The sequence below is a fragment of the Monomorium pharaonis genome, chromosome 10 (assembly GCF_013373865.1).
Source record: "Monomorium pharaonis isolate MP-MQ-018 chromosome 10, ASM1337386v2, whole genome shotgun sequence".
NCBI lineage: Eukaryota > Metazoa > Arthropoda > Insecta > Hymenoptera > Formicidae > Monomorium > Monomorium pharaonis.
Window position 1 is genome coordinate 4,845,052 of NC_050476.1, and position 20,908 is coordinate 4,865,959.

Consider the following 20,908-nt stretch of genomic DNA (forward strand, 5'->3'; position numbering starts at 1 on the left):
GGTCCCTCCACTTCGAACCCACTTTACGTCCGTCTGCGCGAGGAATGGCGGAAGCGCATGATGGAGAGCGAAAAGGAGTCGTGGAAGGATTTATCGTCTCGGTGCACCAAGGTGCGCCGGTATGACCTAGAATTATTGCTTTGGAAGAGCGGCGTTGTCGACTACGGGACGACGATGGCGACAATGACGAGAGGAGGATGAGAATGAGGACGAGGTCGGACTTGACGATTGGCTCGATCCCGTAGAGACAATTCGTTATTTTCCGATGGCAAGCGCGTTGTCGTTTTTTTTTTTTTTTTTGATACGTCACGTTTCGCTCATAACCGCCCCTGCTGCTACGTAACAAAGTTTCTCGCTACTCGCGGAAAATTGTTTCTCCGGGATATTGCTCTTGCCGTTTTGAACAATCTTTAATCTACATTTTTATGAGGTGTATCGCGCTAATAGGCAGCTACCAACATTTTTAGCGCTATCTTGGCGTAACGACGTGACCGACTGAAACGATAATTGTAAAATAATAATAACAGAGGTAATTCTCGCCGGGATGAAAAAGACAACAAGAATTAGCATGTTGCATTTTAGAATTTGCCTTTGCTTTTATTGTTGACCTCACTCTGTACAGAGTGCAGCGTGAAAGACGAAAATATTCGCGCCGCTTGGTGCTTGTGAAATTGCATTATCTACGTTGATACACCTGCTTACGGAACCGGAAGAGACGCGACCTTTGAAAATTCCCGGCAAAGCGCGCCTCAGAAAAGAATTCGGCTGACAAGCGAATTCGTTGAACGCTCGCAGTTGACGCATGGTCGTAATTTCTGTTTGGTGTTCCAGTCAATGTCCCCGGTCGAGAAGGCGCGCGAGGCGCGCCGGGGAAACGTGAACTTTGAAAGCTGTTGGAAAGTTTCTCCGGGATTTCCTACGCGAACGCCCCGTTCCGCGACAGCTCGCAGTCGCGGATCGAATAGAAAGAGACTCCGCTTTGTCGAGAATCTGATGCAGACAGCAGTCACTCCGCTACCCGGACGGAAAACTCTTGAGCTGGCTGACTTGCTGACTCTAGCGATCGCGGGGCATAAGCGATATTTAGCCGTTTCGAGTATCAAATCCAAGTTGTCAACTCCGCCTCACACGTCGATAAGTCGCGGAAGATGGAATTCAAGTGCGCGCGATACGTCGCGAATTGCGCGTGACGATCTACATTACGACGATATAAAGGCGGATTTCCAGAGATGTATTTTCACATGCTGAGTCGCGCTATTCAGCGTAACCGGAGTTGCGCGAGAGAAATTATAGCATCCCATCGATTTTAACGTATTCCTTGAGGTCAACCACGTTGAGGTGTTCCCTGTAGCATCATTCAGTCCGACCGATGTTTATTGAACGTCTCGCGTCCTTACGACGTCGTTAACGACAACTCCTTCCCTCGCGCCGGCTATTCGCCATTTTATCGTGCCATAGACGGTTATTGTATTATTATTGGCCCTCTTGAATGACTCATTGTCCGACTATCCCCCCCCCCCTTTTTTTTTCTTTTTAACGTTTCATCGTGGACAATTTGTCGAGACGGAGTGTCTCGCAGAATGGGAAAAGTTGCATCTGAATTTTGAATGAATGTGCTGTCCGATCGGCTAACAAGGTATGTGACACGTTTGCGGGATCATTAACATATTGATCGACAGAGGCTGCGTGTGCAGTGTGTATGTGCGCGCGCGCGCGCTCACGGAAATAAAGTTATCGCGAAAGTTTACGACAATTTTGAAACAGCGGGTTTTTTTTTTGCTCTCTGGATACAGTAATTGAGAGGTGGCAGGCAAATTGGCTCGATAGCCGCTAGCGCCAGATTATCACGCGACTGGTCTGCCCCGACGCAACATTTTAAAGCAGATATGCCCGAGTTTTGGTACTACGTTCGCGAGCGCGTCGCGTTTCTTGCGCCGAATTCTTTACGCTTCTAACAATTTTCCATTGAATGTCGGTCTGATTTTGTTCAGCCACGTTAACATTAGAACACGCGAAAAACGGACTATTTCCGTCCTGCTGGTATTAATTTGACGTTAGACTTAGCTCTATGAAAAACGTACACAGTAGCAAACTCGAGGTTTTTCCTTCCGTACAATTTATTAGACGCTTTACTATGAAGATCTCTGAAATGCATTTTATTCCTGGCTCTCGGTTTGGCGTCTCGACGACAACGTAATTCCTTTCCTCGGAGAAAGCTTTGATGGCGCTGATCCGGCGTATTGATTCCTCTACCAGCTTGGTTAAAGGTTACATTGACGACGGAAATTTCGATGGATTTCTGATCCACGCTCGTAAAGGTTTATTGAGACTCCGAGGACCGATAACGGATGAAAAGGGAGAAAGAAACGTCGGTTTTCTTTTTTTTGCGATCATGTACGCGACGTAGTGGGGGGATTTGTCTTCCTCGCGTCCCTTTCGCTGCTTCCTCAACGTTCCATATTACTTTTTCGTCAAACTCAATCTACGAATCTCGATCTGCCCCGTCGACATTTTTGCCGTACATAGAGATCAGGATTTTGAACTTTATCACTCATCTTATACGGTCTCATCTTATACGGTCGTCATATGGTCTCTTTATGGTCGCCTTATGGCCGCAACACGAGAAGAATAATAGAACTGAATAGGGATGCAGTATTTCAAACAAATATTAAGTTGTTGATGACGTAAGTATATATCCGCGATTAGAGTTTTGTAATCTTCAGGTATTCATTTTATCTTATGCAGTTATATCTATGATTACGTACAGAATCATCGGTAACGAATAATATCGCAAGAAATATTCGTTATTGGACAATAATTATTAAAACATTTTTCGTGAAAATAACGATGACTTTTATAATCACGTTTAAAATCACAATCGATTGAGATACGAATATAAAGCTTCTGAATTTATCGTTAATCTTATGAAGTTAAATTTGCCAACACGCAAATTGTTACCATAAATATATTCTACTGTGCGCGCGGTATCTTGGATGTTAGAAATTTCATGAAACGTCAAATCCACTCCAAATTGTGCGAACGTTATCAAAAAGATACGTAGGCAAAGAAAACGTGATGACAGAAAAGGTAATGAAAGGAGCGGACAGGTTGCGAAAGAGACGAAATAAATCTTGAAACGGGAAATCGAACGCTTTGCGTTCTTGTCTTTCTAATTAACTGTATTCTGCAACAAAAACAGCTTCATTAGGAGAGAACAATGCAATTAAGGGCTTCCCCAGGAGGATAAATGCGGATCAACGGCAGGGTGGGTAGATGAGACGCGGCCTCGTCTGAGAGGCATCCGTCGTTCCTCCGTTATCGATCAGCAGCAAGAAAGGGTGAACACCCCGTCGAGAGTGCTAGCACAACTCCTTCCCTTCATCCGAATATTCCGCATAAACAATCTGATTCGACGAATTTCACAGACAGCCCTGAACCCTCGTTGATGTTCTCTCTGTCTCTCTTTCTTTTGTGTTTCCGTTACTTATCTTCCAGTTGTTTTCTTTTAACTTTCTTTGAATCATTCAATCAAACTGATTTCTCTTTGAAACAGAAGTTAGATGTAACAAACGCTACTAAAAAAGTACGATAGTATTTGGTTCTCTTTCTAATCAAGAATCTTTTTAATCAAAAATTATTATACGTACATATTTTTACAATACATATATATTTATACAATATATAAAAATTTTTATATAAATATTTATCTTGAATTTTTTTGGAAAGTATATCAAGATTAAAGCAATTATCAATTCACAGGAAATAGATTGTTATTTATGTTAAATCGGATACTTTTTTTCTCCTTTTGACTGATAAATGAAAAAAAGAATACCATTATAATTCCGCTGAAACTTGTCTGCAATCACGTCAGACAAAAATGACGTCAACCACACAAATAAATATCTATCCATCGTGTTGAAAGAAAAAAAAAAAGCAAATAGGACCAAAGTGCTTCCGTTATTGTGCTTTCTTTCCTATTGAACGTAACGAGAAAAAGTTCTACCAGCCAGTAAAGTTAAATAAATGCTGTGCGAGACTGCGATCGGACGTCGTCTCGAACATCGAAACGCGCGAACGTTTCAGCAAACGCCGACGATCAGGCGGTAATAACGGCGCCGGCATAAATAATACAGCAGCCGAAGATCCGGAAGGGAAAAAAGTCGATCGAAGTCTGCGTGGCTACTTCTTCCCGTAACTACTACTGCTGCTTGGTACGTTCGGCGAGGGGGGAGGGGGGGGGGAAGAAAGACGGAGAAGGATGCTTTTTCCGGTGATCTGCTCAGCCGTCGTTGCCGCTTCGCTCCGTCGGCGGAAGAGCGATAATAACGAAAAGTTCGCCGTACAGCGGAGGCTCGCTTTCGCGTCGCTCGAGGAAGGGGAAGGGAAACGGGAGCGGTCCGGCGATCGGTGGACCGGCAAGGCGTCGGCGGGGGTGCCTCGGAAAGCACAGTGGAGCGTGGAAAACAGTTGAGGGAACAGAAGAACGGAAAACAGTTGCGAAACTGCTGCAATTCTTCCAAACTGCCGTCCGACCAAGCGCCATCGCCACACCACCCGCGTGCGGCCATCGGTTTCACCCCGCGCCAACCCCCTCCGGGGGGGGGGGATATCGCGACGTGATCCCGGTCGCACGGCTCCTCTGCCCTCCTCGTCTTTCCTGCGCCCCCGTGTGCCCGCCGGCTGGCTTTATCATCTGCTAATAGCGAAATAAAAATCGGGACGGGAGGAAATTCGCGGTATTTCGAGGATGCGGAAGCGAGCGCGCGTATACCTCTTCTGTTTAGGTACGCGGAACGGCGATAGATACGTCGTGCTCCTTCAGCCGCATCCCCGAAAACTTGGAGCATCGCATTATGCCGAAGCACAATCGTTACGGGTACTGACACCGGGTTGCTGCTGCATCGGAAATTTTGGCAGGATCCCGCGCGCGCCGTTCGTCTCGACGCGATTCCCTGTGTCGTCGGCGGCGGATTCCCAAGGCTTTGTCTGCTAACGGTTTTCAGCTTTGCTATGTGCGGCTTTAATTAAATTTGTGAGACGCGAAGAGGATTATCCCGTTGCTACAGAAAGCCGCGCTTCGACGAAAAGAACGGGGTTTCTTTTCCAGGTGTACCGCCATGTATTAATTCTGACTTGAGGTTTTATGCCCGAAGTAAGTTTCTTAAAACGACTCTTAGAGATGTTCGGAGAGCTATTCATTCATGTGATAAGAAACGCTATTAGGCGCACTGACGTTCTCTCTATGGTACGTTTTACTGCTTTTAAGTCAACAGAGGGTACGCCGCGTTACGGGGTTATTCCGCCTGTTTTGTATTCTAGCACTTTCTTATCTCGTTTTGAGAAAGTCCTCGGGAACAGTGGTACATAGGAGGGAATTCGATGTCCAAAGTTCAGGCGTGAACGCGATACTTATTGTCACTGCACTTTCATGTTTCTGTTGGGATATTTTGTGCTTTGCTTTCCCACCGCTATACAATATGTGTCACCTGTTGTATTTCATAGAAAGTATTATTAAAGCTAATTTTAGATGTATTAAATAAATCTGAGTAAAGGATGATTTTAATGACTTTAAATAATAAATGATTTAAATATTTTGTTAGAAATTGATAAAAATATTATAATATTGAACAATATTATACTATACAATATCATATTATAAACAATTATATTATATTAGGTATAATAATGTTTAATATTATAATATGTCAACAATTATACGAGATGAATTGTCGTTTTTGTTAATATTAAATTATGTAGATAGTTACATGGAGACAACGAGGAAACTTATTGAAATATTAAAAAATGGATTACAAATGCAGATCTGAAAATAATTTTGTTGGACTCTTAAAATAACTATGTAGGGCGCTTAAACTCGTTATCAGAGTATGGAAGCTTTTCGCAGCATTATTAAACATCATATATAATTATTTTGATGGTCCAAATTTACTTTTACAAAATTATTTTCAGATTTGCATCTATAACTAAAATTTTAATTGAATACTTTAGCAAAACTGTTCTTTCCAAATATTGTTAGACTTACGAATATTAGAATTTGTGGCACTTAGAATTACCATAAATAATATAAAGTAATTGATTATTTTGTTCGTGATATTTTTAATAAGACTCTTGTTTCTAAAAATTTTAACATAACTAACTATTTTTATCGAACGTACACTGCAGATTAAAAGTTTAGAAACGCTTGCAATTTTTTCACATTTTATAGAAAGTTCAATATTTTTGATGACTAAAACGTAATTTTCAAACATATTTTAAAAGACAAAGATAGTTTTAAATCTGCATTTTAATTTTGTCCTTTTGCCATTTTGTTCCTTAATTACATAAAATAATATGTAATTTAGTAATAATTATATAAATATAATCAAAAATTGATAATTTTTTAAATAGTTTTGCTTTGAAACGCTGTAATTTGATAAATCCTCGAACAAAATTTTAACGTAAAAGTAAAGGAGGCTATAAAATAGGCGTTTTAAGCTTTAAAATACTTTTTTAAAAGATCGGTATAATAATTTTTCCCAAGATTTTTTGTATCTTATTTTTAAAATTTTAAATTAAAATAGTTTACATAAAAAAATATTTGTTATAATGTACTTATTTGCACAAAGGTTTTTCAAAAATTTTCAAAGGCTTCTTATCTCATTGGTAATGATTTTTATAAAAAAATAAATATATATATATATACATTTTACTTTTATAATGTGTAACACACGCTAACAGATCTTTAGTGGTAATTGTTTTTTATGCGAATATTTACTATATGTATTATTGTATCATGTTGCGGGTTTTTATCAATTTAAGAGAATATTCATCCTCTGTCAGTACATCTCAAAACGAAGAATTTAGTAACTTATGACTTAACGTAATTAGTCCGAGAACAAAATTTATAGATTTTACGAATTTTTGACACGGTGAAAATGATTCAAAAAAAAAAAGAAACGTCATTTTATATGTTTAATAAAATATGAAAGTGTTTACATTTTAATTTGCGTATTTGCAACCGCGTCGTACTTTTATTACTCTTGTTTTATTGTATTGTTATACGACATAAGATGTGAGAAAATTATCGTGTTTTATTCCAAACTTTTGATCTGCAGTATATGAACAATATTAGGTATACTATTTAAAGATAAATACGCGATATGCTTTTTGTATGTATAATAATAGTTAACATCATCAGACAGTAATCAACTAGTTTAACCGATCTAGAAAATTTAAGTCTGAAATTAAAGATACATATAGATAAAAAGTATATGAAGCAGTTATTTTATATGTTATTAAATTGCAGATGTGAAACATATATTATAAATTGAGCAGTTAATGAAATTACCAGTATTAAATGAATTAAATGAGAATACTTGTTTTACTGTTTATCGAATATATCGAAGTTCACAGTTTACAAGTGAGTTGCTTCAGGCACTAAAGTACCGGAATATCGTGCCACCTGCTCCTATCTGATCCTATAGGGACCAACAAGTCTTGAAACATACTGACTGGACACGGAGAAAGAAATGGGGGTGAAGGGAAGGGAAGAAAGATTCAACGGCTAGAGGAAAACATCCGTATAAATCAAGTTACGGTGCTTTACCTTACTCTTATTAGGATGAGCATTCTAACCGCGGGAACTCGATCGTTTACTTTTTGTTTTCCGATAGTTGTTAGAGTCTTCCACTTGAAATAAAATCAAGCATGACTGCCATTTTCTGAGAAAAACCCCACGGCATCGCGTGCAAATATCTAATTTTGGGCTTTAATGATGCCCAGGAAATTTAACGTCACGATTGTCAATAGATCGACACGTGGCGCCCATGGAAGCAGCTGCGGTTCGATGTTACAGGATTATTGGGACGAAGCAATCAATGCGGTCACCCAATATGCACACTTCTATAGTGTATTTGGCAATATGAAATTGTGTTAATCCATATTATAATAGTGGCTAATCAATTCGAAATTACCGCACGCGAAAACAGATTATTTGAATGACTTATGCACTAAAAATTATACATATTTTATGCTATTCATTTAGAATGCTTCGACATTTTCCAATGTGTATCATACGATGAAAAATTCTTCAGATGAACCGCAATTCCTATCCATAGAGAAAATCTATCGGGTCAGGATTATAAGATATCATCGATGGCACGTGTTCCGTCGTTTTGCAGATCCCGAATCTGCATCGCTTTGCAAATAAAAAACAAACACTACGGTAAAATAGAAAATCGTGATTCTCCGATACATCCTATTGTGGCCGGAACGCGAAAAGAACTCCCTTATGACGCTTACGTGCACGTGAGTCGAAAACACAGTTGGTTCTCTGCGATATCAGAAGTGCGCGTACGAACGCACGTGCAGGATACGCGATGTAGTAGTCCAGTAAATTTTCGCTCGACAGCTTCGAAAAAAGCTATCTCTAGCTGCGAAATCATTTTGAAATGTTCTCTCCATCTAAAAGCGTATCCGCGTTCTCGACAGTGATCGCCATTTTACTGAACACTCTCAATGGCTCTTGTATATATAATTTAATGTATATTCTTGACAAATGTAACGGAAGGGAAGGGAGCGAAACGCTTACGGATTGAAAATTATTAAATTAATGTACGACAATTCCGCGTTAATTAACGCAGAAAAGGAATCATTTGTTTAGCTCTCAAGTCCCCAGACAGCTACCAGATGCTCGAGATTGTCTCAAGAGCTATTTATTTATTCCTCTCCTTGAACAATGCCGCGGCCCTCCGATGGGAAATCGTTCGACGGTAGAAATCGACGTGCTCTTCTGATTACGAGCAAGCTTCTTCTTTTTCCTTCTCTCTCTCTCTCTCTCTTTCTCTGCGACTCTCGCAGTCTATTTTCAACCTCGTCTCTCTGTGTTTCCCTCCATTCTTCTACCTTTCTACTCTGGTTCCTATCACGCCCATCCGCTCCACGATTACACTCCGTTTTCAGTGGCAACGTTTCATTTCGATTTTCCAAAGTTTCCTGCTAGGTGTCAAATGTTCAGCTATTGGATCGTACGAGAGTTCTTCCCGCCGGCACCTTTTTTCCCCTCGCGGAAGCAGCTTCGCTCAATTTCTCTCACTGAGAAAATTCGCGCCGACCGCACGTTGATAGCGCTTCATGACCCCCCCGCGCAAACGATGCCGTTTTGTTCCACGATCGACAGATTGTCAGATTAGAACGCGGAGAAAGTCCGAAATTGTGCGCTACAACGTCGCAAAATTGCTTGCACGTCACGGATGCCTGCGTGCGCTATCTCGCAGTGTGTGAAATCGATGACGGGGAATCACTCTGATTGCGCATAGTAGCGATCATCTAGAAAGTTCACTTTGTTGTTTCCTGCACTTAATATATACGGGGGAATATCAGGCGTGCAATGCGATGCAGGTGCTTTTCCTCGTAGCTGATGTATTTCTATGCAAATACCGTTGCGCGGAAGTTGAGGAAGTATCTTCTCGCTTCTTTTCCTAAGTAACCGTGTGGATAATAAGGCGTATCCGTGCAAAGTTGAAGCGAACTAGGTAGAGTGCAATGCAATTACGGGACTGGAATGGCGCGCGACTGGCTTCATCTACTCTTATTTCCTTCTCGGATGATTCACGGCGCACAACTTGGGAGTAGGTGAGCTCTTGAAGTGGCAAAAAAACTATCTTTGTGAATTTTCAACTAATGGAATTATGTCTCTGACGGTATTAGTGGCATTCGAACGCAACTGCGGCGGAGCGGAAGTCGAGCCGCCAAATCTGCACCGATTTTAGTTAAGGATCCCGAACTTCTTGCGTTGAGAAAATTTTCGAGCACTGTAAAAGAAACGTGATAACGAAACGCGATTACTTTTGTTTGACTTTTGTTGCACTCCAGTTTTCGCACAATATAACCAGAACTTAGAGCGGAACTTATCTTCCTCGTTTTCTCATTAAGAATTAACACAAGAAAAGATATTGCATATAATCTGGCATAAAATGCATTTTACTTAACTCGATATCAAAATAATATCAAGAAGTCACGAAAAAGATTTATTTGAAATGGCAATTAATACTAAAATTTAATTTAATCCATGTGCATGCATAAGTAAATATATTAATAATTAAAAAAACTTAACATTATATAACGTTAATATCTAAATATTAAATAACAGAATATATGATTTACCGGAATAATAACGATGGCTCAGTACTATAAATAAAACTAATGATTTACCGTAATAATGCTGCAGTAAAGATATAATATTAATATTTAACCAATTAATATATTGTTTCTATAGAGAATATAATACCGATTTATATTTAAAGTATACCGTGATAGAAAGATACAAGCTGAATGATGTGTGAGGTGTAGTAATTTCAATTATCGAAGATGAGAGAATCTGCTCGTTGACTCAGCTTCACCGCGCACGTGTGCCATTGTCGCAACTCGGGTCCCAGTTGTATACTTATATTTTAGTCGCATGGCGTGCCCTTAGAACTTTTGGATATCCCTATATCGTAACTTCCCACGAGCTAAACAACGTTCGTGGCCAAAATTACTTTTCATTTTATCCGCCGTGAAAAGTCTCGCCCTGATGCACGAGATTTTTAGCGGAAACTTTTAGTAAAACACGGTAGCCGCCTGTATAATGTACGCGCGTGTAAGGTGAGATAGAGAACGACGTATTATGCTACTCGTGTAATTAATGTGTAAACCTACTTTAATCCTGGCCGCGGTCAAGCGCCGAGTTTGTGCAGTTGCTCACCACGTTTTATAGTTAATTCGTCCAACTTTAATCGTCTGTGATACTAACAACTTTCTTACGCACTTACTTCGTCCAGGCATAGCGAATGCAAAGTATTACATCGTCGTCCTACATTATAAAAGCTCTTAAGTCTAAACAATTTTCAGAGAAGATAAAACGGGGAGAAAGCACATTAAAACAAATTTTGGGAAAATATGAATTCCGAATTGAATTTTCGTTTTATGACATATTTCTTGTTGTCAAATTTATTCTTTCACAAATAGAATGAAAATTAATTAAATTGTTTAGACAATTTTTTGTTTTATTACTATCACGCAAATTATATTAAAATTGATTTGAGTAACTGACTTAAAGAGAAATGTAGATGTATTAAAATTAAAAATAGAATTGACAGATGGTAACGAGAGATAAGATAATAAAGTCTGTCGACTTGGAAAGAAGTAAGCAGAAGCGACAGTGCAATGAAAAAAATAAAACAAAATAAAAGAGTAGATCAAGTATATATATAAAACTTATACATATACAATATGAGACACCTTATATATTTTTTAATATTTTTAATTGAAGAGATGTAAACAGAAATTAAAATATAAATTATCTTTTATTTCAAGAATCCTTTAAACGTATGTATAATGCTAGCGACTAGTACTAAACAATACCGATAAATAAATTCTAAAAAAAGAAATAAAAAGAATATAGATACCTAATACTTTTGACTAAGGCTGTACATGTATATAACCAAGTTTTCCAATTTTCCAACTTTAAGTGAAACTGAGCTCACGGAATCAAAGCACGCAACATTTCGCATTACATTACACAGGAGCCTATTCTATTTTCTACCTTATATTATTTATTCTATTACACGCCAATGACATATTATCTGATAGAATGAATTTTATAAATCTAAATCAAATGTCGACTGAGATTTATCGCATACTTTGCACTCTTAAATGGTATCAAAAACATTTTGCTATGTTAATTGTGTCTACAATGACCATGTTATTCATTAAACATTTGCTTGTGACACCGAGACTCGATATACCATAGCGTGTTCCACGACATCAAGCGTAGGTGTGCAATATAACTAATATTATTGCGAATTAGTGTACTGTCGTGTGTACACAAAGGCATATAGCTGCCAAAAAAAGGTAATTACTTGATATTGGTATACTTGATGTTTCATTAATTTGCTATTAATATTTATTTAATTATGATAGTTGTTATTAGTATATCTAAATAAATCTATTAATACATCTATTTGTTAGATATACTTACTGAATAAAACTTTTTTATCTACAATTGTTATTTGTAGTCATATTATCGTATGTATAATTAATTTATTTGAATAATTTATGTACAATGAAACCTATTTCCACAATCCATCTAAATTTTATAATCAATGTACATAGTGGTTAAATGAACTTAGCAAAGAATGAAATATTTTTAACGATATTAATCCTATCTGTACGAGATTTCGTGGTTATGAAAGTATACGCAAATCCGACGTGATATATCCCCGTGCGCGGACGTTAATCAAACCTTAAGATGAAAAACAAATAGTCTTTGTCCTCGTGTATATTGCATCGCTGTTGGACGGGCGAATTAATAATCGGGAATGCAGCAGCCACTATAAACCCTCTCGCATGAAGAATTCATTTACTCGATCCAAATAAGAGCACGTGCCCCAGACTCAGATAAAACGATGTGCATAAGTAATTAACCCGTGCCAAATTTATTCTCTCGAGATAGATAGAATTTGGAACCAGTTCGATAATGTAGGTCAAAAGGTCTTGGTGATAAAATTGGGATACTACGATTGACGTAGACGCATGCGGAGTAACCGTTTCTAGATCTAGCCAGCTATCGATTTTCAATCCGTAACCGAGTAACGTTTTAACGCTTCAAAAGACGAGATAACGTACGTCGCCAAATGATCAAGCAGCAACGGCGAGCGAAAACCCGTTCCTGAAATCGTTCCAAAACTCGTTCGACATTCTCCTTCGCCTTCTCTCTCCTCCACATTTCGAATGATTTCTTAACTGGTTCGTAAGAAAGATTGCGCCACTATATATATATATATAGCAATTTACGTCGTTTCATACTCTGAAAATGTTGCAGTGTTTATTAGATTAAATTTTTCTCCAATAGATTGAACAAAGTCAAGTTTTCCTGTGCGGCCACTGATGTATCTTGATTTTTGAAGTGCTCTTTTTCTACTAGAATTCTTTTTAATTCGGGAATAGTCACTTCATTTTTTTACATAAACGATCACCTAAGATAATTTCACATCCAGTTAGATCATCTTTTTAACAGCATACTGCATATTATTGTTCTATAATTTATTAATATTTATTAATATTATGTAAATAGATATAATTAATATTTTTTGAAAAAGTTAAGGACAAAACTAAGAAAATGGAACAGAAGAAGTACTGTTACTAAAAAATGAAGAAATTAATTAATAAAACTCTTGTATTACGGACTTTTGTTGAGGACTGTGTATTTGAAGGTACATAAAGAATAGTTATTAAGAAAAAAATAACATATTTTATAATATATCTATTATAATATTTTTTATAATATTTTTTAACTCGAATCTTATTAAACATTATTTCGAATTTGTAATATAAAATTATATCACACTCAATTATAACGTCAACGATCACGCGGAATAAATTGTACACTCAAGTTAGATTCAATACTATATGAATCATGAATTGTTTCTGTTGAACAAAAGGTATCAGAATTCTCGAACTGGAATGAAAGGTACATATAACTTTTGAATCAGTAAAAAAACTTGCAATGACGTAATTGTTTTATTTCCCCGATGCTGAGATGTAAAGGCACCCAGGTGACTGTTCTCGGATTAAGAGCACAGTTTATTTTCATCGGCGACGAACAAGTCGCTAAGAAAGTTGTAAAAGTTACGCTGTATATAGAGTGGGCCTAGATAAAATTTCCGAACTTGCGCTCGATTGACAAAGCGTAGACAGCCGCGTCGCGAAAGTTCTTGCAGGTGTAAAGAGGCACGGTAACTTTGAAGAAAACTTCATCACTATCTACGAATCCCCGAACCTCTCCGGGAATAAGAGCTTTGTCACTCACAGGTCTATGTATCGCTATCTGCATCATCCGTACGACCCCGTGCAAGTTTTGAAACAATAACTGGATTGTCTCCCGTGTTTCCCGAGCACGAAGATAGAATCATTTGGAAAAGCTCTTGTCACTGATGTTTCCAGTCGTCTTATTCCGGCTTATATCGAAGCGCGCGCGCGCTTGACTTCAATATCGAGTATCGGAGCTAGAATTCTTTATCTGAAAATCTTTCAAACTCCTGAAGAATTCAGTATTTTTCAGTATTGCAACGAAACGGATAGTTTTGTAAATCTTCAAATACTCTCCAAAAATCGAATATGTATTATGAACTGTTATTAACCCGATGGAATCGTTTTGAGGATATGTGTAATATTTCAAAATATTATCAAAAATTTATAAAATTTTACGGATTGCTCTATTATTACATTTGAATATCTTTATAATATTTCTTAATATTTCTAAATTCTCTTATAAACTTTGTAGCATTTATTTGCAAATTTAATGAGGAAGTAGCATTACGAATTATATAATCAAATTTTATGCGTATACTAATAAAACTCTAATAAATAATCAGGCAAAATAGGGTTATTTTTGCGTAAGCCATTACAAATCAAATTTTTTATGTTTTTCTTTTTGCAGCTGATTTTAGATCCAAAATTCGGTTATTCACGATCAAAATTTTTTTGAAAAAATCATTGTTTTGAAAAAAAACTAAAAGAGAGAGAAAAAAAGAGAGAAGCTTGTAATTTTTAAATTTAATAGCTAATAATATTGTAGAGCCAAAATATCCTTGAGGTTTATTATTCGTATCTATTGAAAAATACGATTCCCGTCGTAAAAACAAAAAGTTAGCCATAACAAGTGTAAATTGCGGCGCAACGTATAGAAAGCAGCGAAGGGTTAAGTACAGAGTTGCAAGTGGTTAATTAAATAAGGCGAGAAGTGCAGATTTCATAAAGTTTTAATTAGTTTTCACACTTATGAGAAAGTGTATCCTGTTCTTGACGATAATCGAGAATACGAACGTAGCATCAGCTCTCTACCAATCGCGCGGGTGAGCAGTACGTAAAAATACTATACATTTTTAATGCGCAGCTGTTTCGATAGCCGATGAATCCTGTCTAGTTCCATTTAGTAGCCAATCCCGAAACTACGCAAACTGTTAAAGCAACTCATCTTAGATTATACTTTCGCACAGTTTTCGTTTACAAAGTTTCCAACGAACGCCGGAGCTGCGGTGGCGCTCTTTTTGTCCCCCCGTCGCCGCGAGACCCTCCGCTGCGCGTCAGCTTAATGTTAAGTGTTTCAGAAGGGGATTTACCCTGCGATGAATAAGAACGCCACTTAATATCAGACAAGTATATCTGGCGCCTTCATTAAAATGCAAAATTCCCTGCAATTGCCTTTACTCCCGGGCGCTCGGCAATGGCGGTGCCCGTTCTCTCGCCCGGCGCTCACACCGACGCGCTTCCAGGCGCTAAGTGTGTGCAATTTTTTCGCGTGGGAGGGACGAGTTTATATCCGCGAACGAGTAAAGTCATTACCCGTATTCCCTTTACTCGCGTCCTCTTTTCCCTGTCCGACATTTTTTCACCTTGTCTAAATACTCAGGGCAAACCGGGACGAGTCGCTCTCGCAGTTACGGCAGCCGCGCGCGAAGCTTTAGAAGTGTGACCAGAGTGCGAGGGCTTGGTAGGTGCGGGGGAGAGGGTGGGGTGGGAAGGGAAGTTTAGATAAGAGAATCGCCACTTACCGGGAGAAAAATGCACCGGGCTGATTAAAGAGTTTACCCAGGAACGGATTATGAATTCGTTGTTGTAAGCGCCGCAAAAATTCCGCAAGTATTAAAACTCTCCAGTAGTTTTGCGCGTATATAAGAATGCATTTAATAAAGCGATTTATTTGCATATATACGTACGCGCTTTTGCGCAACATAAGAAAATGGAAGTACATGAATAAGTAAACCGAACGAAATAACGAAGTTGTTACATAATAAAGTTGTTAAGTGTAAATCTCGGCATTAATTTTCGTATAATCTCGGTATTTTGGTTGGAAGAATTAAATTACAAAGTTTCACGATCTTCGCAAGATACATATTAGTTTACAGCAGACCAAGTTACGTCCATGCATTTCCCCTAAAGATCTTTTAAGATCCCGTCCTCTCTCTTCGCGGCGCATTCATTCTCGAACAAAACTTCCAGTCGAAATAGCGAAGTGTAACTGACTAAAAGACCAGATAGTATGTGCAACAGACGAAGTGCGCGACCGTCTTAACTGGTCACGAATCTTCTTTATCGTCGAAAAGTCAGCGCGGACACCAGCAATGTTTCCGAATAAATGGTATATATTGTACGTCTCTTCCTTTCAACCTAGACCTTTCCGCGACCGTTCCCTCTTTCCTCCTCCCGTAGTCTCTCTCTAAACTTGCCTCTTGTCCACCGGAATTAACCGACGCCACGCTGCTAACTTTGGGGATGAATCGGGTACGTGGAGGGCATAAATTAACTTGCATGACGGCGACACGAGTTTAACTAGTTCCCAACACTTTTTACCAGACCGCGTCACGTCGCTTTGGTACACATTGTACTCAGTGTCGAGGTAAAAAAAAAGGGAAAGAAACGAGAAAAAGATCGATGTGGCTTTCTCATGGCGACATTTGCAAAACGTGAACAAGCCGAGGCTTTGACGCGAAGGAAATAACAGTAGAACCGGTTAACATTTAATATTTGTCACACAAAACCAGCTAAATTGTTCCATCTATTTAATATCTGTTTTACGTATTAGCTAATTTTATTGTTACGCTTCAAACGCAATTCATATCCTATTTACTGCATTCGCTTGTTATATTTGTTATACTCGTATTAGAGTTTATAGGATATAAATGAAATGGTACGCGTTACATTTTGCAGGTTTGGAAAGGTCAATTTGCGCGCAAATATCGTTTGACTGTACAAAAAAGGTGAACCAATCAGATATGAATCGACATTTTACTCAGTGGACCGATTAAACTGATGCAATGATTTGATAAAATTATATGGTACTCTGATGTTAAATGTTAATGCCGAGATTTACTGAGATATAAAGAAGGATAATTTGAAAATGCATGTGACATTTACACATTCAAAAATTTAACAAAAATAGAATTTTTTATCGCTCGCTGTTTTATTCGAGGGCATTCATCTACTGACAAATTACTTTTGAATACAAGTAACAAGGGGAAAAAAATAAAAGCGATTGCAAATAGCAGTTTATCAACGGTTAGTCAAAGGGTGGATGGACCGCTTTCAAAAGGTGAAATTGGATGGGACTTGCACAAGCTGTTCTCTCTTTCTTTTACATGAAAGAAATAAACGTCAGAAATCAATGGCGGAATCACAATTCGTGCTGAACCAAAAGAAAGGAAATTTCTACGGTTGGCCACAAAGGAGCGCATAATTACATTTGACCTGAAGGAATTGTCTCGAAATCCTTTGAAAATTGCGATATACGTACTAGCCGAGGGAATGGAGCGGGCATTATCTCGCTCATACTTCGCGCAGGCTTGCTGAAACGTAGGTATAATGTAGATTTAAATCTACATTATTTGAGGAACATCGTAGTATCTTGTCCGTTATTAATTCGACGTCAAATACAGCGCTTAAAATTTACGTTGGTTGGCACGACGCAACCCTCACAAATCCAAACGGAATGAGAGAGAACGATAAACTTGGAGCTTCGACAGCTAAAATTCCGTGTAAGACACGCCCGATCACGAATCCATTTCGCCGTGAGTTCATCCAGCTGGCACAGTTTCAGCCTAACAAGTCCGTGGATGTGCGCGGCGACGCCGCCGCAGTTTGCGCGCTCCGCTGAGCTAAGTACGGAAAACATATCAATTTACTAACGCCGCACATTAATTGAGGCTCCGGTAACCGTCACGTAAGTAAGTCACACCCTTCTTCGGTGGCTCGAATTATTCAGCCGAGTGCAGCCACTACGTTCCACATCCACCGTTGTCCTACTTTCGAAACTTTACACTTTAGCAACTTAATCGTATCAGCGACGCGACTTCCGATTCGCAAGGCGAAAGAGCATTCCCTCCGAAAAACCGCAAAGTGTTCGAATAAAATTCTGACGGGGAGACTCGTTCGGAGGGGGGGGGGGGAAGGGGGAGCCGGCGCGGAATCTCGCTTCTGAGTTCGTCGCACGGAACGGTAATTTCTCACGATCTTTCTTCGCTTCCTACGCGTTTTGATTCGTAAATTAGAAGCGATCGTTCAAATCGCGAACGGATTCCCCCGTTACCTCGAGGACGGCGTGATCCCCGGGCCCAGGGAATTCTGTATGCCGGTATACGCGGTTACGAAGGGTTGCACGGAATACACATTAACACACAGCTACTAAACACAGTTCCATTACATGCAGATCGTTCCATTTGTTACTGGGCGTTGCGGAGCGCATCCCTGTACTTTCGGCGAACGCTGCCAACGGAGTTTCGTGAATTCCATCAAGACACGTAATGGCTCTCCCGACAATGACGCAGGAATCGGTAATAATGCCGCGCAGTTAGATAGTACGAGAAAGAGGCTCGTTTAATTCTAATTTTGAATAATAAAACAACTTGATGTATTTTGTTTTCCAAGAAAAATGTCTTTTTATTGCACAAGAATATGATAGCTTAAGAGCAAACTTGAAAGCTTTATTCTTTCGTTTTCTTTCCATCGAAAAATGTTATTTTAATACAAGTGTTGCTTTGTACAAAAACAACAATTAACGGGAAAGATAGTTTGTCACTGGTAACAGAAGTAATTAACGATATAATCTAACGACAATTAGAGGTCTCTCATTAGTGTGAGCTCTCGGGGACAAGAAGCCTTTTTTTCCCCAAACAATTACGGGCCTGTCCGACAAACCAGTCGGCGGCGTCTCGCCGACCCGCGCAGATTTTAATTCCGTCGAGAGCCATTCGTTTCGGCTGCTCGTCGAACTTACAGCGAGCGAACGTGTCGCGGGCCACTGCCGCCTCGTTATCGCTGAGAGGAAAATATGTAGGGAGAAGCACGAATGCCCTGACATGACTGTGATTGCCTCGCCGGTATCGTGTCTCCATGCAACTGATGGAATTCGTGAAGCTACACGCTGCTTGCCGACCTTTCTGTTGATTTCGCCGTAATGTCGGCTGTGCAACACTGACAGAAATTGAGATATTACCAGATAAAGCCATAAGCGAGATTCAGGCGTGCACGAGTTATATTTTCACGTAGATAATCTAGAACTCTTTATTAAGAAGTCTAAAACATGGACGTTTTAATATACATTTTTTATCATTTACGTCACTCGTAAATGTAACTGATGTGAAACGTGAAATCTATTTTTATTCTGCAATTTTTATGATATATATAATGCAAACCGATAAATGCTCTGTAATATGAATATCCATTGACAGCGGGTAGTTGAAAGCGGTCCCATGTTCGACACACGCGTACGCCTGTACTTTTTTTTCACTGTAGTGTGTTTCGTATTATATTATTCTATAAAAGTGAAACGTCGCGACATCGTCACGGGACCAATAGAACAATTGTGCGGACAACAGGGAATTCACGCTTTCGCTAACCACCGGCGTTGCGTTCATTCGCGATAACTTTGTCGATTATCCCGATACACAGTTGACAAAGCGGGAAATTAAAGCTCGCCGGATGCAGGTATGTAGATCCTGAGCGGATCCCAGCGGAAATTTGCCGCGTCGTGCTACATATTTATGGAAATTTAATGTGTTACACATCCAGTGCGCGCGCGAACCATCGCGACCGCTTTGACCACTTCGACTATCACTCGAACGGATAGCCCGCAATTCATCCGTCGGCCAACAACTCGGCAACACGTTCATCCGCGATAAGCTCGTTGATTGCTCGGGAGCACGTTGGCTCCCGAGGAAATTAAAACTTGGCCAATTCAACTGCCCGGTTCGGACAGTTGGCTTTATTAACCGTCGGCACAAAGAGAGAAAGAAAGCCGCCAGAGGAGCGAGGCTAATGAGACGTATAGCGAAACCACGGGAGCGAATAAACCACCCTCGTCGTAATATGACGAGCGCGCGGCTCTTTTCCCTTCTCTCTCTCTCTCTCTCTCTCTCTCTCTCTCTCTCTCTCTCTCTCTCTCTCTGTCTGTCTCTCTCTAGGGTAATCTTAATTCTCAAACTGTTGCCTCTCTTCCGACGCGATGGTGCGCATGCAACGCGCCGAGTTTTGATCAACGTCCGACGCGGATGGATGAAAAATTCATCGCCGCAACGCGCAACTCACCCTCGGGGCACTTTATTAGAATACCTGTTTGCCGGGACTTCCAACCGCAGTCACGCTCAATTTGTCAGCCTTAACGAACTGATTTCTCATGTCGGTACGCTCGCGCGGTCAATTATCAATGATTTTTCTCCATTTTCGCTTGCCTTTTTTCTAAATGTACTCACATATTATAAATGTCGAATAAATATATTTTTAATATTTTTTTCTTTAACTTTTTTAACATTGTAGATTTTTAGATTTTTGTTAAAGTTATTATTATTGATGTCATTGTTTGAGTGTTTGATTGCTACGCCTTTCATGAGTCGCTTCGAAATATTATCATATGACTGAATTGAAAAATCAGAGAAGAGAGATAGAGATGATGAATATACCTATATTGAGATATAAATGGAGAAACAAAATATATACGTAACGCACATCAGATATTGCTAACAAAATTATTCAAAGCTAACGCAATGTTACGATGGTACTTGACAATGAATTAAAAATCATGTAAGAGCCATTGCCTCGTTATTTTCATCGTGTATTAGCGAGTTGTAAATTCTCGTAAATATTTCAGTGGTCAATAACCGTTCAACTGCCGCGAAATTGTGTCGAATAAACGAACGGTCTGCAATCGTTCGCGTTGATTTACTTTGGCGATATTATCAATTACAGTTCGACGTGTGCCTCTGATTTGGTTAATCATTATGTACATAATTCAGTCATCATATTCTGTGCATAAGCCAGCAAATATTGACCAAGACCTTTGAAGTTTTACGCTGTCGCATATTAAATACTAAATTAAGCA

General features: G+C 39.2%; 1 protein-coding gene across 1 annotated transcript in view; it reads left to right on the plus strand.

The window, feature by feature from the left end:
• Window positions 1-20,908, plus strand: part of LOC105835207 — a 317,882-nt gene that overhangs the window by 54,370 nt on the left and 242,604 nt on the right. The gene's annotated exons all lie outside the window — the stretch shown is intronic.